At 33.9% G+C, this 16,323-nt stretch overlaps 1 protein-coding gene and 1 long non-coding RNA gene across 3 annotated transcripts in view; one reads left to right on the forward strand and one right to left on the reverse strand.

Annotated features, from left to right (window-relative positions):
• Positions 1-16,323, forward strand: part of LOC135834409 (uncharacterized) — a 532,193-nt gene that overhangs the window by 306,109 nt on the left and 209,761 nt on the right. The window lies entirely within an intron of this gene.
• On the reverse strand, positions 12,522-14,299 carry LOC135838220 (uncharacterized). The gene is made up of 2 exons (XR_010557339.1): positions 13,875-14,299; positions 12,522-13,712 (listed from the first exon to the last, which is right to left on the reverse strand). It is a non-coding gene; the product is annotated as an uncharacterized LOC135838220 (long non-coding RNA).

Here is a 16,323-nt window from a genome sequence, read left to right on the forward strand (position 1 = left end):
AATGCCGCGGACTGCTTGTATATATAATTTTTTGAGATAGTCACGTGACCAAAGGCTAAGATCTTTGTCGGCATTTTTCCCTATTTTAAATAATAAGCTCGCGGTGCGAGCTCGATACAAAGACCTAACTTGTCATCATAAATCTGTCACTTAATTGATGACAAATTGCTAACTATTTAGAGTATTTACCCTTCGTAAAGCACACGTTCTCAAACTTATCAGTTTAAGGGGTTCACAAAATCATCCCCCTTTAGGCGATGGAGGCAGTATGCCCTATATCAACTTTTTCTCACAATTTTTGAGAAATTTCAGTTCAATGACTACATATGTATTTAGTAAAAAATTGACCATAATTATAAAAATTTTTGAAAAAAATCACTTTTTTGTTCAATTGGCTTGTGTTATAAGTCGCTTAATGTTATTAAAATGGGCTGGGACAAACGTTATAATATTAAGCGATTTTTACTGTATTACTATTTAGGTATGAATTCAGATTTTCTAAGGTAAGTACCTACATATTTGTTTGCTTCTGATCCAAGAGACGAAAAGACAAAAAGATTTGTTTACTTCTGATCAAAAGACAAAAAGATGAAAAGACGAATAGACGAACAGATGAACACAAGAATAGACAAAAAGACGAAAAGACAAATAGACGCAAAGATGCAAAGACAAAAAGAGGAAAAGAGAAAAAGACGAAAACACGAGTAGATGAAAAGACGAAAAGACAAAAAGATGAAAAGATGAAAAGACGGAAAGACGAAAAGACAAAAAGACGAAAAGACAAAAAGACAAAAAGACAAAAAGATGAAAAGACGAAAAGATGAAAAGACAAAAAGGCAAAAAGTGAAAAGATGACAAAAAGACGGAAAGAATGAATGAGTGAATTTATCAAACAAAATCATAATGTGTACCCGTACAACAATAACCATGCTGATTTCTATGTGAATGTCGACCCATCCACATCCGTCACTTTTGGATGCCACATGTTGATGTGAATTTTGACCCTGTGTCAAGCTAATTGTTGATGTTATTGTCGACTGATGTTGATCTGCATTCGTATTGACAATTGGCTCCACACAGGTTTGAAATTCACATCGAAGTTCATGTCAACCTCCTACTTTGTAAAGTTATAAAATTTGAGTTTAAAAATCTTAAACTTTTTTTACAAAAATGATTTCCTCTGATGTGGCTATTGCTCGTGCTGAAAACAGCATCAATGCAAAGTCCACTTCCAAAGAAGTACAGACAAAAAGTCTGTATAATCAAAAAGTTGAACAGAAATTCCTTAAGTATATCAAATATGGTGCAATACTTTATCTAAGAGTACTAAACTAATCCATTTTCATGTCGACATGTCGGTGTTAATGTTGATGTGAAATTCTACATCAACAAATACCTACATTCACAATATCAACATCATATCATCTACAACTCCAAACTGTGAAAAAGTGAATAATTTCATCAATGCCCTAAAAATTTTGTTTTCCTCATTGAATAAGATCATATTTTTGAATGTTTACTAAACTCTTAAACACTAAAACAGAAACTTTAATTCTGAAAAATTGGTCGACATAGTTGTAGATGTAAATTTTGAGCATCGAATTTTACATCTACATGTCGAGATGGCATGTCAAGGTATCAGAAATAATGAGAAAATATCAAAAAATTTCATTTACCTGGCGTTTGTACCATTAGAAGATTCCTACTAAATAATTACTCAATTGATCACTTTTCCATCATTATGTTGAAAAAAAACGTAGTCGATGTAAATGTCGACGTCGACAATTGTTGTGCGGGTATATGAGACATTTCATGAAAAGCAGCAATAGCTCGCGTTTGCTATGGGATAATGCACTTTTTTCAAAAACAACGTTAGGTACTTAGATGGAGAATCATAGCTCATTAAGTAGGTATATTTCACTAAATTTGGTGGAAATCTCCTGATAAGGGAAAATGTGGACAAAAGGGAATCGAAAGAAAACCCCAAAATGTACCCCAGCTAAAATTTGAAAAGCTGAAATTCATATTTACATTTTTGATAAATTTTTGAAAATTAAAATTTTGGGCAAAACTTAGAAAAAAACAAAATTCTAGAATAACTTGACCTAGAAATCTGAAAATTTTATTTCTGACTTTTAACCCATTCTGAAGATTTTAGCAAATTTTCTAAAATCTCTTTAAATTGCTTAAAAACGCCAGGAAAATTACTCGAAATACTACAAACTATGCTTTTTCACTGCAGCACGTTTCCAATCTCAAAACAGCCTCAATAATGAAACAAGGAGCAGTGCATGAGCACTCGCAGCACAACGTCGAAAGTCCCGTCAAGATTACTATGCTTTTATACAGAATCGATTTATCTTCTCGAGTTTTTTTCTGCAACTTCGAAACCACCGCAACTCTTCAAGCCAGCCCATAAATTACCGTGCAAATATCCACAGGTGTCAAAAATCTGAGAACTTTGCAAAAAGGTAAATCTTCCAACGCCAACGAAGAAAAAAACTAACCTCTGGAAAGCACCAAAAAAACTCCACCTGTATTCCAGTAGCTAGCTACCTATTTCATACGAATAGATGTTGGTACACGTTTACTTTCTCTCTTTTTCTGTGTAGATATTCGAGGGTAAATCTAATCGAAAAATACGACGGTTCTCGCCATAATGAAAATTTCATTAAAATGGTTATTCGGTAGAGAAAAAAATTTATAACCGTATTCATTTCAGCGTAAAACCAAATTTAGAAAATATTTCTCCGGTAATTTAATTTAAGAACCCCCTATTTTAATGCAAACATATCCCAACCTACTTATCTAGAAGTTTTTTTGCCTGAAAAACGCAGCTAACAGCGAAAAAAAGAAAAAACCTCTCATCTATAAAAAAAAAAACCACACTGCCAATTTCTCTACATAGCAAGCTAGAGAGTAACCCCTTAAAAAGTATCCTGGGAAAATGACTATATATACAGTATACGCCGTAGCGTGAGTTTTTCCGACCTCTTTACCTCGTCGGCTCGTTTATCCTTCCATCATATAAGAGCGTCTCTGTTGGCTTTGCTTTTTCTAAAGTTTTATCACTTTCCATTTCAAAGCCGAATAGAAAGCTTTTATTATTAATGTTTGTGTACGTTTAGCGCGAAACAAACCATAAAAGAATAAAATACTAGCGAAAAGAAAAAGCAGATAACGTTGGCGAAAAACTTGCTTTTGCATTTTCCCTTTAGCTTTTTTAATCCTTTGTAAATAAATACCGGCAACTTTTAACTCGGTGCAACCATTTTGCTTAATATCCTTTTACGATTGACAAGCCAGAGTCTTGCACAGCTCAAGAATTAGTTTATAGGTGTTTTTTTGCTTTTTTTTTTTTTTTTTGATGCGACTTCGATGCCGCTTTTTCAAAGAGAGTAAAACAGAAATGGCGGAAAGGAGAAGAAGAGAGGTAAAAAATACTTTCGTGAAAAAGGAATAAAACGAACACGTATCAAAGAGCTTGTCATTATTCGGATTTTCCAACTTCAATCAAACGCAACGTTTTTGAAACTGGAGTAAAGTTAAACCCAGCCCGATAAACTGTTTCCTATGCGTAAATAAAATCCTGCCGTCGTTTATTCGAATTACGCCTCGGAAACCTACCTACCTACCTACCTACCTACGTAGGTATTTTATACTACTTTTGATAAAAACCACCTCAGGTAAATATTTGCCAACAACGTAATTTCTCAATCGATTGCCACGATATCGACTCCTTTCTACCTTCGATTCGGGTACATCAGTCAAAATTGAAGTTATTTTTGGTATCATTTTAGCTTGGCACTGAGAGCGAGTCAGGAGTCTGATTTCGGGCTAGAAATTCATAAAAATCAGAAGCTATGATGGCTGAAAATTTTGAAAGCTGGATTTTTTTTAAAGATAATAAAATTGAATGAATTGAAAAATAAATAAGAGGTTCAATCATAATCAATTTTCAAATTCAACGTATTTCCCCCCCCCCAAAAGGGGGAACGAAGAATGATTTTCTGATTTTTTTTTCGATCCAGTGGTGCAACTCTTGCCATTATTAAAAAACAACAAAATTTGGAAGAGCTCACAAAAAGTTCATTTTGGAGCTGTAGCGTAGGTATTTAAAAAAAATTAAATTCAGACCGAAAGTGGGTCAGAAAAAAAAATAAAAATTTTACCCAATCGAACCAAAAGAAGCTGAAATTTCATTCTGCCCTATTGTTCCAATCAGAGGCGTGACGAATTGATGTTTCGGGGGAAAGAGACCGAAATTTTCCCAAATTTTTTCGCCAGATTTTCACAACACGTTTTACCCCAGAGTCGTCCCCCCCCCCTCCAAGTACATTTCATGCCACTTGATTAGCCAGCTATGATTCGAACAAATTTTGCAAGAAGGAGTCGTCGTAAACATTTCAAGTGCCAAATTGTATTTTTCGATTTTTAGCGAATTTTTGAAAATCAAATTCAGCCAGAAAAATAGATGAGAAAAAAAATCAGAACTTTACCAAGTTGATCTATCAAGCTGAAATTTGGCAAATACCCTACATTTGACCTGTCAAATCGATTGGAAACGGTTTCAAACCGTTCTGAGCAGTTCTGGAGCCTTCAGCAGATTTTTTTAAACTTGAAATTTCTGGAATTTTCAAAAAATCGCCGGAGTCTCCAAAATGACTAAAAATTGACATGCAATCGACTTGATGGCGTTTTGAAATTGGAGTGAAGAGTATAAATTTTGGATTTCCAGCTCTGTTCGGTCAAATTTTATGGACATTTCGAGCATTGAAAAATGTGCTGGAGGCTCCAGTGATTTCCGAAAAGTCGCTGGGGGCTTAAAAATTACTTGAAATTTACCTGCAGTCGATTTCATAACGTATTGAAATTAGTTAATAGAATAAATTTCGGCTTTCCAACTGCATTTCATAAAATTTTCTATGTCAACTTTAAGTAGATATCAAAAATTTACTGGAGGCTCCAGAAAATTGCTCAAAATGATTTGAAACCGTTCCGAATCGTTTGGGCAGGTCACAAATAGAGCGTCTGCCAAATTTCAGCTTTTTAGATCGATTTAATGAGATTTTGATTTTTTCCCTCATTTTTGGGTTAAATTTAATTTTCAAAAATTAGTCAAAAATATTTAAAAAATGCGCTTTAGCACTTGAAATTGTGGCTGGTGATAAATGTTTGCATGCTCTTTCGATCTAGCTTTATCCATTTTAAAAAATTTCCTGCTAGTTCTAGTACGTTGGAAAGCAAAATCTGCGATTTCGGTTCACCTGTTAATCAAAATGTCCGCAATTTCTTCAGTAATAGGGCCATCTTTTTTTGGTAAGTTTGCTTTAAAATGTTCCTTAGGATATTGATCCCTTTGAGAAAAAAGTTGTCTCGGACGATCGGAATGAGGGTGAATTTCTGAAATTAATTTTATTCATTCTTAGAAATTTTTGAAAAATTGGACAGTAGAATTCAAATTTGCCCAAACGAAGCGAGAGCAAAAGCTTTGAAATAATTGATAGTTTGAAAGGTAAAATGACTGATGCAAAAAGTTGATTCAACATTTAAAAATTTTAACAATAATTTTCAAGAAATTATAATACCTACGTATTTTCAAAAATAGGACGAAAGGCCAGAGCAAACCGAGGCAACATTTTTCGAAAATAATTAATTTTTTAAAAACAAAACAACATTATTTTCGATGTCGGAAGTAAATTTTTAACCCTCCAACTTTGGTTCGAAAAAAAAAGAAACCGAGCGAAGAAATGGCGAAAGGTGTGAAAAATTGATAATTCAAAGCGTAAGATACAATGATCATGAATTTTTGATGATGCAAAAAAGGTGGTTTTCATGGTTTTAGCATTTTTAGTTTTCGGTAAATAATAATACAGTATGTATCATTGAAAATATGAATGAAGCTTGAGCGAGGCAATAGAAAAAGCTCTCAAAAATTCACAATTCTTCATTTTTTCAAAACATTTTCAAAAACAACCAACTTTATCAGAAATTAGAAACTATTTGTCTCCTAATATTTTCAGCCATAAATGTGACATTTTGTGATATTTTAGTGGAATGCTAATGGAGAGACCTTTTTTTTGGAAAATTTCCAGTAAATTAACGTTGTTTTTGATGTGATAAGTAGCTTTTTCTACTTTTAAACTTTGGTATGAGAAAGTACATAAGAGGAAAATGATCTGGCAAAAGGGAAACGAGGACGAAAACTTTTGAAAATATAATTCCAGAAATAAAAAATCGTGGTTTTTGGTAGTTCTTTGATTTTCCCTGCTCACACAATTTTTTCTCAACTTTCACCAAATTGTTACCAAAAATGCCAGCTTTTTTCCAAAAATGACAGCTTTTTTCCAAAAATGCCAGCTTTTTTCCAAAAATGCCAGCTTTTTTCCAAAAATGCCAGCTTTTTTCCAAAAATGCCAGCTTTTTTCCAAAAATGCCAGCTTTTTTCCAAAAATGCCAGCTTTTTTCCAAAAATGTCAATTTTTCCCAAAAATGCCAATCCTGCCAATTTTTCCAAAAATGCCAATTGTGTTCAAAAATGCCAATTGTTTCCAAAAATGCCAATGTTTTCCAAAAATGCCAATTGTTCCCAAAAATGCCAATTGTTTACAAAAATGTCAATTTTGCCAATTTTTCCCAAAAAATGTCAATTTTTCCTAAAAATGCCAATTTTTCCCAAAAATGACAATTTTTTCCAAAAATGACAATTTTGCCAATTATTTCCAAAAATGCCAATTTTTCCCAAAAATGACAGCTTTTTTCCAAAAAAGCCAATTTTTCCAAAAATGCCAATTGTTTCCAAAAATGCAAATTTTTCCCAAAAATGCCAATTGTTTCCAAAAATGCCAATTGTTCCCGAAAATGCCAATTGTTCCCGAAAATGCCAATTGTTTACAAAAATGTCAATTTTGCCAATTTTTCCCAAATAATGTCAATTTTTCTTAAAAATGCCAATTTTCCCAAAAATGCCAATTTTGCCAATTGTTTCCAAAAATGCCAATTTTTTCCAAAAGTGCCAATTTTTCTCAAAAATGCCAATTTTTTCCAGAAATGCCAATTTTTTCCAGAAATGCCAATTTTTTCCAGAAATGCCAATTTTTTCCAGAAATGCCAATTTTTTCCAGAAATGCCAATTTTTTCAAAAATGCCAATCTTCTCCAAAAATTCTCAATTTTCCTCAAAAGTGCGTAGCTTTTTACCTAAATGTTTCTGTGCGAGAGGAGAGTGGGTGGAGTTCTACTTTTTAATCGATTGAAAATGATTTTGAGTCGCTTTGAGCAATTCTGTAGCCTCCAGTAAATTTTCGAAAATTAAAGTTTTCGCATTTCAAGTAAGTACAAAGTTAGAAAGCTGAAGTTGACTTTATATTGGGTGATGTTTACAGAAGCCTAATCCCATTGGATACTTTAGTATCTACTTTTTGGAAAACTGCAATTTCCAAAATCTTACTCCAGGCTCCAAAAAGGTTCAAGAATCGCTTCCAGTTAGTTCAGAATGTCGAAAACGGCCTAAACAAGTAATGAAATTTCGTTTTAGAGGATCGAGATTTAGCAGAAGAAAGAGATTTCACCAGTCCAACACATCAAAGTCAAAATTTTTTTAACCTGGTACCTACAATTATTGGAAAAATTTGCTCCCCAAAAATGATGCGATTTTTTAGACATTCGCTAAAAACTCAGATGTGCTATTCTCGAACACACATGATCTCAGCACCAGCTGTATTTCTATGTATGTACCTATAACGATACTTTCGACCCAAGTCAGACCGCAGAAGCAATGTTAACGTTGGCGAGATAATTCATAGTGTTTCCGTTACCGGCTCGTGTAAAATATGTATCGATGGTGTAGCTTTTTCGAGACACGATTTTCGCGTTTAGTTTTTGGCGGGTACAAGCCACGATTTCGGATGTTTGCAACAGTCGTTCCGAATAAGAAGGCGAAGGGGTCTGAATAAGGCAAAGGCAAGACTTATTCACGAAAAAACCACCACCCCTTCCAGGGTCTCATTTATTTTATCATTTCTGCGTGTTTAGAAATCGCTACAGCGAGACGGGGACGAGGGAGGGGCTCTCGTATCTGTAGTCAAACGTTATGGAGTGTTACTCGTTTCGATTTTATTGCATTGTATCGTTTATATGGTTATTTATGTTTCAATTGGTCGAATGCAGGTCGTGAAGTTTTATTATTTTTCAATTTTTATTTTTTCCCAGCTAACGTATAAGATACCGATACGGCCAACTTGTATTTTTCGCCATTCGCCATTCGCCACCGACAGACAGTTTTTCTATTCGGTTAGGTGATTTAATATGGAGATTATTTTTGGGGCACTCGAGTACCTACTTACTCGACGCGCTGCGAGTGGTTTTTATACGCACGTCGGGATATAACTATACGAACGAGTTGGTTGAGAATTTTTCATTTGCTAAATGGATTCGCAAATGGGTATGATTTGCTAAGGTACCTAGCGTTATACGTACTATGATTTATGTTTTATTATTTTTTATACGCATGTAATATGTGTATCTTCTCACTTTGTCTGGTATTCTAAAAACGTGCCGCGCGAGGTATTAGGTATAGGTTGTTACTTGGGTCGTTTTTATTTGCCCAGACGTTACACGATAGTGAAAAAAATCCGTCAGTTTTTCATTATATGTACCATCAAACCCATTCGGAACTATCTGTGTACACATCTAAACGAGATATCGTCCGTAGTATCCTGAGGGAACGAAGAGAAAAATTTCATAAAATCAATTCGACCTTTTGAAGGCCAATGAACAGGCGTCTTTCGCTATGTAGGATGTGAAATTTTACCGCATCAAATTTGTTCTTCGCGAAGATGTCTGAGAACTTTTACGTTTATTACAATTGACGTTCTCTTGTGTCTGCTAGCAATCTGGTTGAGTAAATTTTCGACTATTTCGTAAATTAAACGATGAACTACCACATTAAAGAAGTTGGTATTTTCGACTGGAAAATTTTACGCATCATATACTTACCTTTGGACGATTAAAACCACAAATGAACCGAAATTTTCATTTTGTGGAATTTTTAGGATTTGAGAAAGGGAATAATTATATTTAAATGGATAGAGAAATTATTTTCTGAATTAATACAGGTTTTTTAGGTGATTCAACACTCCTGGAAACAAGATAACTCATTTTTTCCCACAATTTTTGACCGAATCGAGGTTCAGGACAAACTGAGGTGCTGATGGGGGCGGGGGCGAAACGCCAAAACTCAAAAAATACCATTTCTGAAACTGGAAGAAGATTTTGGAACAGAGTAGTGCTAATTTTTCTGACCAGTATTGCCAATTCAAAAATATCCAGAAAAATTCTAACCAACTATACACATTTGAAGGTGGTTACATAATAAACAAAAATGCATATGTTACCATCCGTGATAAAACCGACCATCAGTCGCAAAAAATCAACAAAAAAATTTCCCCGATTTTTTGTCTCCTAAACCATTTAGGGGCCAAAAATAGGTGAAAAAACATTTCTGATTTTTGCGACCAATGTTTGGTTTTATCGTGGATGGTCACATATTTACTTATTATATATATTTACACTATTTACAAATCATCATTAACATACATCTTTAGACTTATGTTTTCACATAGCATGTGAATGAATGAAACTTGTAATCATAAATGATCTACCTATATGTGTGATTGGTGAGATCAGCAAAATGATGACAATAACGAAGTATTGAGACTTCAACCTACCATCTTACATTTGGGTCTGTTGGGCAAATTAGGTACAAATTGCTTGATTGGGAGGAGTTCTCTGCGTAGTCCAATTTGGGCTGTGTGAAGAATCTGCCTTCATCACGTATGACTTCTGTTTGTAAAAATCTCATTGCTGAATTTTTCCAAAAGAGTACTTTTGGATGAGAGGCTACACGAGCATACATGTTCTTGAAGTCGATATATCGATATAATTTAACATCTAGTTCGTCAATGTTACGAGGTTTGACGAGAGGAAATAGTAGAATTATGCTTTCTGCATGTTTATCTAATAGCAAATCGACGATACATATGATGTACATTGTGGTACATCATAGGGTAAATGTGCCTAAGTTTGCGCGCTTCCTAAGATTGCGCAGTAACGATTTCTCAGAACCAGTGAGAGTTACAACATTGATACCGCCTTTACTTGAAAGAAGAATCAAAATGACCATACTTCACGTTTTTTGGTGATGGTAGCACCAAGTGTCCCGAAATGACAAGCGAAAAACTTTTTTTCAAATTTTTTTATAACTTTTCCAATAAAAGTCGAACGTGAAAATTTTTATGGAAATGGCAGTAGAAATCTAAATAAGCTATTTTTAGATTCGTCATTGTCTGGGGATTATAACAAGCACATATTTCAAGTACTTTCTGCTTTAATTAGGTTCCAATTTTTCAATTTTTTTAAAAAACACCCCTGTGCCTAAGATTGCGATTTTTATTTTTTGCTACTTTTCTAAGACTAATTATGATACTTTTCAAAATTATCATTAAGAACACAATTTATTTGAATGAAATGACACCTTATACACATATATCGAGTTTACTCCTTGTCAAAAGCTAGGGAGAAATGGGGGTAATGCTGGAAATACCAGATATGAGCGCATTTCCAGTGTGATTCACTCAGAAGTTTCAAATGCACGTTCATGTGAGACATTTTGTTTGCTTTCATCATTAATTTAACAATATTGACGAATTTCTATGTTTTTCACTGGTGCACAATCTTGAGAAGGTGAATGCGCAATCTTAGGAAGGCATATGCCTAAGTTTGCGCATTTGACTTTTTTTGGTTTTTGGTCAAAATATCAAAAACTAAATCGATTAAAAATTTTATTTCTGGGGCAAATCATAGCCAAATGTTTGAGGAACCTTCTGTACAAATTGAAGGGTTCCTTTCCAAGTCGGCCTAAGTCCATTTTTATCATTTTTGAGTTAGCAGCGCCATCTGCTGGTACAGGTCGGTTAACACCTTTATCACCTTGTCCCAACACCTGGCGTTACTTTTTTCGCTCAGGAGCGCTGTTTTGCCGGCTCGAAAAAACAGCTAATTATTCCAAAGTGGCCTAAATCCATTTTTTACGAGTATTTGTATACAAGTGCGGTTGTGCCGGTTTTTTTTTTCAAGTTTTTCAACGATTTTCGAGAGACGAAATTTGAAGGTGCTTCGAATGAAATTGTTTCAGAAATGTATTAAATTAATGATTCGTGAATTTTTTTTTTGAAAAAACGCGTTTTTCAGCTCTTTTTCGAAATTTTTAACATCAGATAATTCCAAATGGGCCTAAGTCCACTTTTTCTGACTGTTTGACGCGCTCTGGAGCTGAAAATACGCAAAATTAAAAAAATACCAATACGGTACTTTAAAGCAGAAAGATCAAGCTTCACAACCATATAATCACATCATTTATTATTGAAGCGGAAGGGCGAGAAAAACACTTATTTGTGTTTTTCTCGAAACGAAAAAAATGGACTTAGGCCGACTTGGAAAGGAACCCTTCAATTTCAATATTCTAGCTGCTTTTCATAAAAAGTAGTGGTTGTTTGAAAATTAGGTGCGCAAACTTAGGCACATTTACCCTATACAGACTTCTTTGAAGAAATGCAGGACTTGATCTGTTTTCATGCAAGCGAATCAAATCAAATCATTCACGAACGATTGGTGATTGAACATAGAAATTTGAAAATCTTGCAGAAATTAAAAATCGTGCTGGAGGCTCCAGAATGGCTGGAAATAATGAGATTCAGATTTGGGCACTTGATTTCAGACAAAATACAGCCATTCGTGCAAGGTTCAAAAATTTCTCTAGAATCAAACATTTTTCAATTTTTTTGAATTTTTTACATTTCGAGAAAATAGTTGCTTACATATTATGCAATGATTCATCCTTTTTGTATTTTTTTTTTTCATCACAAAGTTTCCACTGTCTCATTAAATAAAAAATTAATGACTTTTTTGACCGATTCAATCTACTTATCTGGAAATTCTTTATCCGTTTTTGATAATCATACACAATCACGCATATAATATTCATTTTCAAAGTTTTGAAAGCTTTCTATTCAACATACCGGAATTTCTGCAAAATTTTACCCAATGAAGGTGGTATGCTAAAATTTACTATACCTATACCTTAATTTTTAATATGCTTATAGTCGATTGGAGGGGCAGTTTCAATAAATTCCAGAAGCTCTTGGAAACTCCAGATTTTCAAAATGTTCCATAAAAAAGTCAAAATTAATTTTAGCATGTATGAACACGACTGGTTCTTGTTGTGGGTCATTTGACCGATCACCCTTCATTTTTACAAAATTGACTAGAGGTTAAAATTGTGCACATTCCAATTCTTAGCTCTCTGGGTCAATTCGACAAAATTTGGATTTTTTCAAATTTTTGATCCTAAGTGTTTCAATAATTTATCAAAAATCAAAAAAAAATATACTTCAGCATCGCCGAAAGCTTGGCAGGTGTTGAACTTTGTGTGGTTTTTTGATTTAGCTCTGCCTGGTTTAAACATTTTTCTGTTTTTTTTTTTTTTTTTTTTTTTTTGGCCATTAGAAAACTTTTCTTGTTGAAAATAACTACACAGTTCCCAGGTTTGTGACAGTAAGTAAATAAATGCTTGAAAAATCGCATTGACAGATTATATTTAGGTATACTTAGTTGATTAAAAATAGATAAATCAAGCTTTTTATAAAATTATAATACATATGAACACTTCAGTAAAACTTACTGCATCTACTTCCATAACTTACTTAAATGATAATTAGGTAGAATAATTAATGAGATGTACTATGAGTTGATCGAAACGTATCTTTCTTGAATGTAAAGAATATTCCAATAAGAATACCTTCTATATCAACGCCAATGTCCTGCATTCGTGCGAAATCAAGTTGCATGCGTATCATTTCCGAGTTACCTTCCTCAGTTCCACCGATAAAAATCGCTTTAAAAAGCTTAATCAACGAGTACAGCTGTAAAACACCGAAACAAGCAGCTAAACCTCCGAGCATAGTGAGAAGACGCACATGAAGCGAAAACCTGGACCATAATTCGGTTTTATTGATGCTGGCTGATCGTATGTACCAAACCGCTCCTGCGATTAAAATTAATCGAGAGACGCGAATAACACTTAATATTGTCTCCTCGAGATACCAGTACTTCAGGGCTTTGTAAGCACAATTTTCAATGAAAAGCTGGTGCGTTGGACATATCAATTGAGTCGACAGTAAAACCCAAAGTAGAGGAATACTTATCGTGAAAAAACAATAAAGGTAAAATTTTCTGTGTCCATCGTTTGAGGGAGGTCTTTGCAAGTACAAAGCAATTCTGCGAAAACTTAAGCATGTATCTAGGGCCATAATTAGTTTGAAAATCACCATTGATAAATTCATGTATGTGGTAAAATGTAACTGAAAATGATCTATTTGTGAGAATAAATTATCCATCAGCAGTATAGGAAGAGTAATGTATAAGAATAGAAGAAAGCAGTAAAAAGTGAGGTTTTTAGTCGCCAAGCTTTTCGTGGATGGTTTACCACTTCGAAAAAATTTATAAAAATGGATAACCAGACATATTAAAGTTGATGGAACGATTACAAATTTTCTAAGGAGGTCTAGTACACGAAGAATTTCATATTCTGTTAAGTCATCCATTGCGTAAAAACGCACGTAGGAAGAGGATCTGGAATGTTCAAAATTTCAAGACCTGAAAGCGAACATTATGTACTCGTAAGTATATCCATATTGAAATAAATGTAAAGACTTTATAAATTACATAGATCGGTCAAATTGATACTTACCTACGTAGTCTACAATACGTAGAAGTAGAAAAGTATGTATAGGTACTCAATATAATATCTATACTTACGTGGATAGATTGTTTGACTGGAATTTTGGATTGCCAGATCTGGTCTGCTGGTAGGAATCGGAGAAACTCTTGTAAAATTTCCAGTTCACTTGTGAAATTATTTAATGAGATTAATCACATCAAATTCAACTCTGGATTACTGTACTTACAATAACATAAGCATAGATCTAACAAATATAATATTTTACAAACTAATTTTATATTTTTGAAGTTATTATCTTATCGATGATTCATGAAATATCCGGATAGGAAATACCTAATCAACTCAACTTCCATCGTCATCGCAGATAAGTTCTCACGTCAAAAACATTTTGAGCGATGATGGAAAACTAGGTAACTCGAACTCGTACTTACTGCTTAGTCTGGAATGTGACTCATCGTCATTTGATATTTAACAGCGTCAAACGAAGCAGCTCCCAGCAGAATTGCACCCCCTCCCTGCAATCCACTGGGTAACTTTAAAAAGAATTATTTGAAAATCCAATTTAAGTTATGCCAGAAAAAAAAAACACCCACGCATTATTCGTGAGAAGGTTGACTTTTCGTCAAACAAAAATCTTTTACGAACGAATTGATTCCCTTTTTATGCAATTTCTGTTGTAGGAATTGATCTGTTTTCATGCAAGCGAATCGAATCGAATCATTCACGAACGATTGGTGATTGAACACATTGATTGGTTCCTAGGTGACTCATTCGGGAACGGAATAATTAATTATTAGTGAATCATTCACGAACTAATTGACTAATTGTCGGTGAATCATTCGCGAATGAATCGATTCGTTTCATTAATTTTTAGTGAATAATTTACGGACGAATTCATTAATTGTGGGTGAATCATTCGCGAACGAATTGAATAATGCTTGGTGAATAATTCGCAAATGAATTGAATAATTTTTGGTGAATCATTTGCGAACAAATCGATTCATTCAATTGATTTTCGGCGAATCATTCACGAACGAATTGATTCGTATAAGTAAATCGTTCGCGAACGAATCGATTTATTTAATGAATTTTTCGGCGAAACATTCCCGAACAAATTGAATACCTAATTAATTCGCGAACGCATCGTATAATTTTTAGTGAGTCATTCGCGAACGAATTGATTCTTATGGGTGAATCGTTCGCGAGTGAATCTATTTTTTGGTGAATCATTCTCGAACGATTTGGTTCCTATAAGTGAATTGTTCGTTCGTGAACGAATCGATTCCCTTAATCAATTTTCGGCGAATCATTCACGAACAAATTGAATTATGTATCAGCGAACGCATCGAATAATTTGTAGTGAATCATTCGCGAACGAATTAAATTAACTCGTATGAGTGAATCGTTCGCAAATGAATCGATTCGCGAACGAATCGATTCATTTAATGAATTTTCGGTAAATCATTGACGAACACATTGAATAATTTTTGGTGAATCATTCGCAAACGAATCGATTCATTAAATGAATGTTTGGTGAATCATTGACGAACAAATTGAATACTTTTTGGTGAATCATTCGCGAATGAATCGATTCGTATAAGTGACTCATTCGCGAACGAATTGATTCATAAATTAACGAAATTAATGAATGATTCCATTAAATAAATTGATACTCTCACGATCAATACTCAATTCACTGAAAAGTAAACAATTCGTTTGAAAATAGATCAGCTTGTTACTTAAGCCATTTATTCAATATCATTTAGAACTCATTATAATCTTGCCAAATCGACCTAGAAAGCTAAAACTTAGGATATAGTCTATTTTCGACCTACCAAATCGATTAGAAACCGTTTCAAACCGTTTCGAGCAGGTTTGGAGCCTCCAGCAGGTTTTTGAAACTTGAAATTTCCACAAAAATTACACCAGCTGGAATTGGAAAACCGAAATTCACGCTGCACTCCAACAAAAAAACGTTATCAAGTCGACTGCTGGTGAGTTTGAGTCATTCTGGAGTCTCCAGTAGATATTTGAAACTCGAAATTTCCACAAAATTTCATCAATTGGAGTTATAGGAAATCCGAAATTCACCCTGCAAACTAATCTCAATAGGCTATGAAGTCGATTACAGGTGCATTTTAAATCGTTTAGGAGCCTATAAATACAGCGACTTTTTTGAGATGTCTAAAAATGAAATTACTTAAAATTTAGAGTGAAATCTCAATTTCTGAATGTGAAACATGAAACGCTGGAAATAAAGTGAGATCGTCCCGGAACATTGAATAAGAAATCGAGACTGAAATGAAAAACTCTGATTGTGCAGTCCCTGAAAACAGAATCTGAATCAGAAACTAAAAATGTAATGCAAAAAGAAAAATGAAAAAGTCAGAAGATTGAACTGGAACATTAAAAGTAAAATTTAAAACTTATATTGAAATTCAAAACTCGAAAATTGAAAATGAAGTAGAAAATTGATGATGAAATCTACTATAGTAAGTAAGTATAAAAATTCACATCAAAGTATAT

The sequence above is a fragment of the Planococcus citri genome, chromosome 2 (genome assembly GCF_950023065.1).
Source record: "Planococcus citri chromosome 2, ihPlaCitr1.1, whole genome shotgun sequence".
Taxonomy (NCBI): Eukaryota; Metazoa; Arthropoda; class Insecta; order Hemiptera; family Pseudococcidae; genus Planococcus; species Planococcus citri.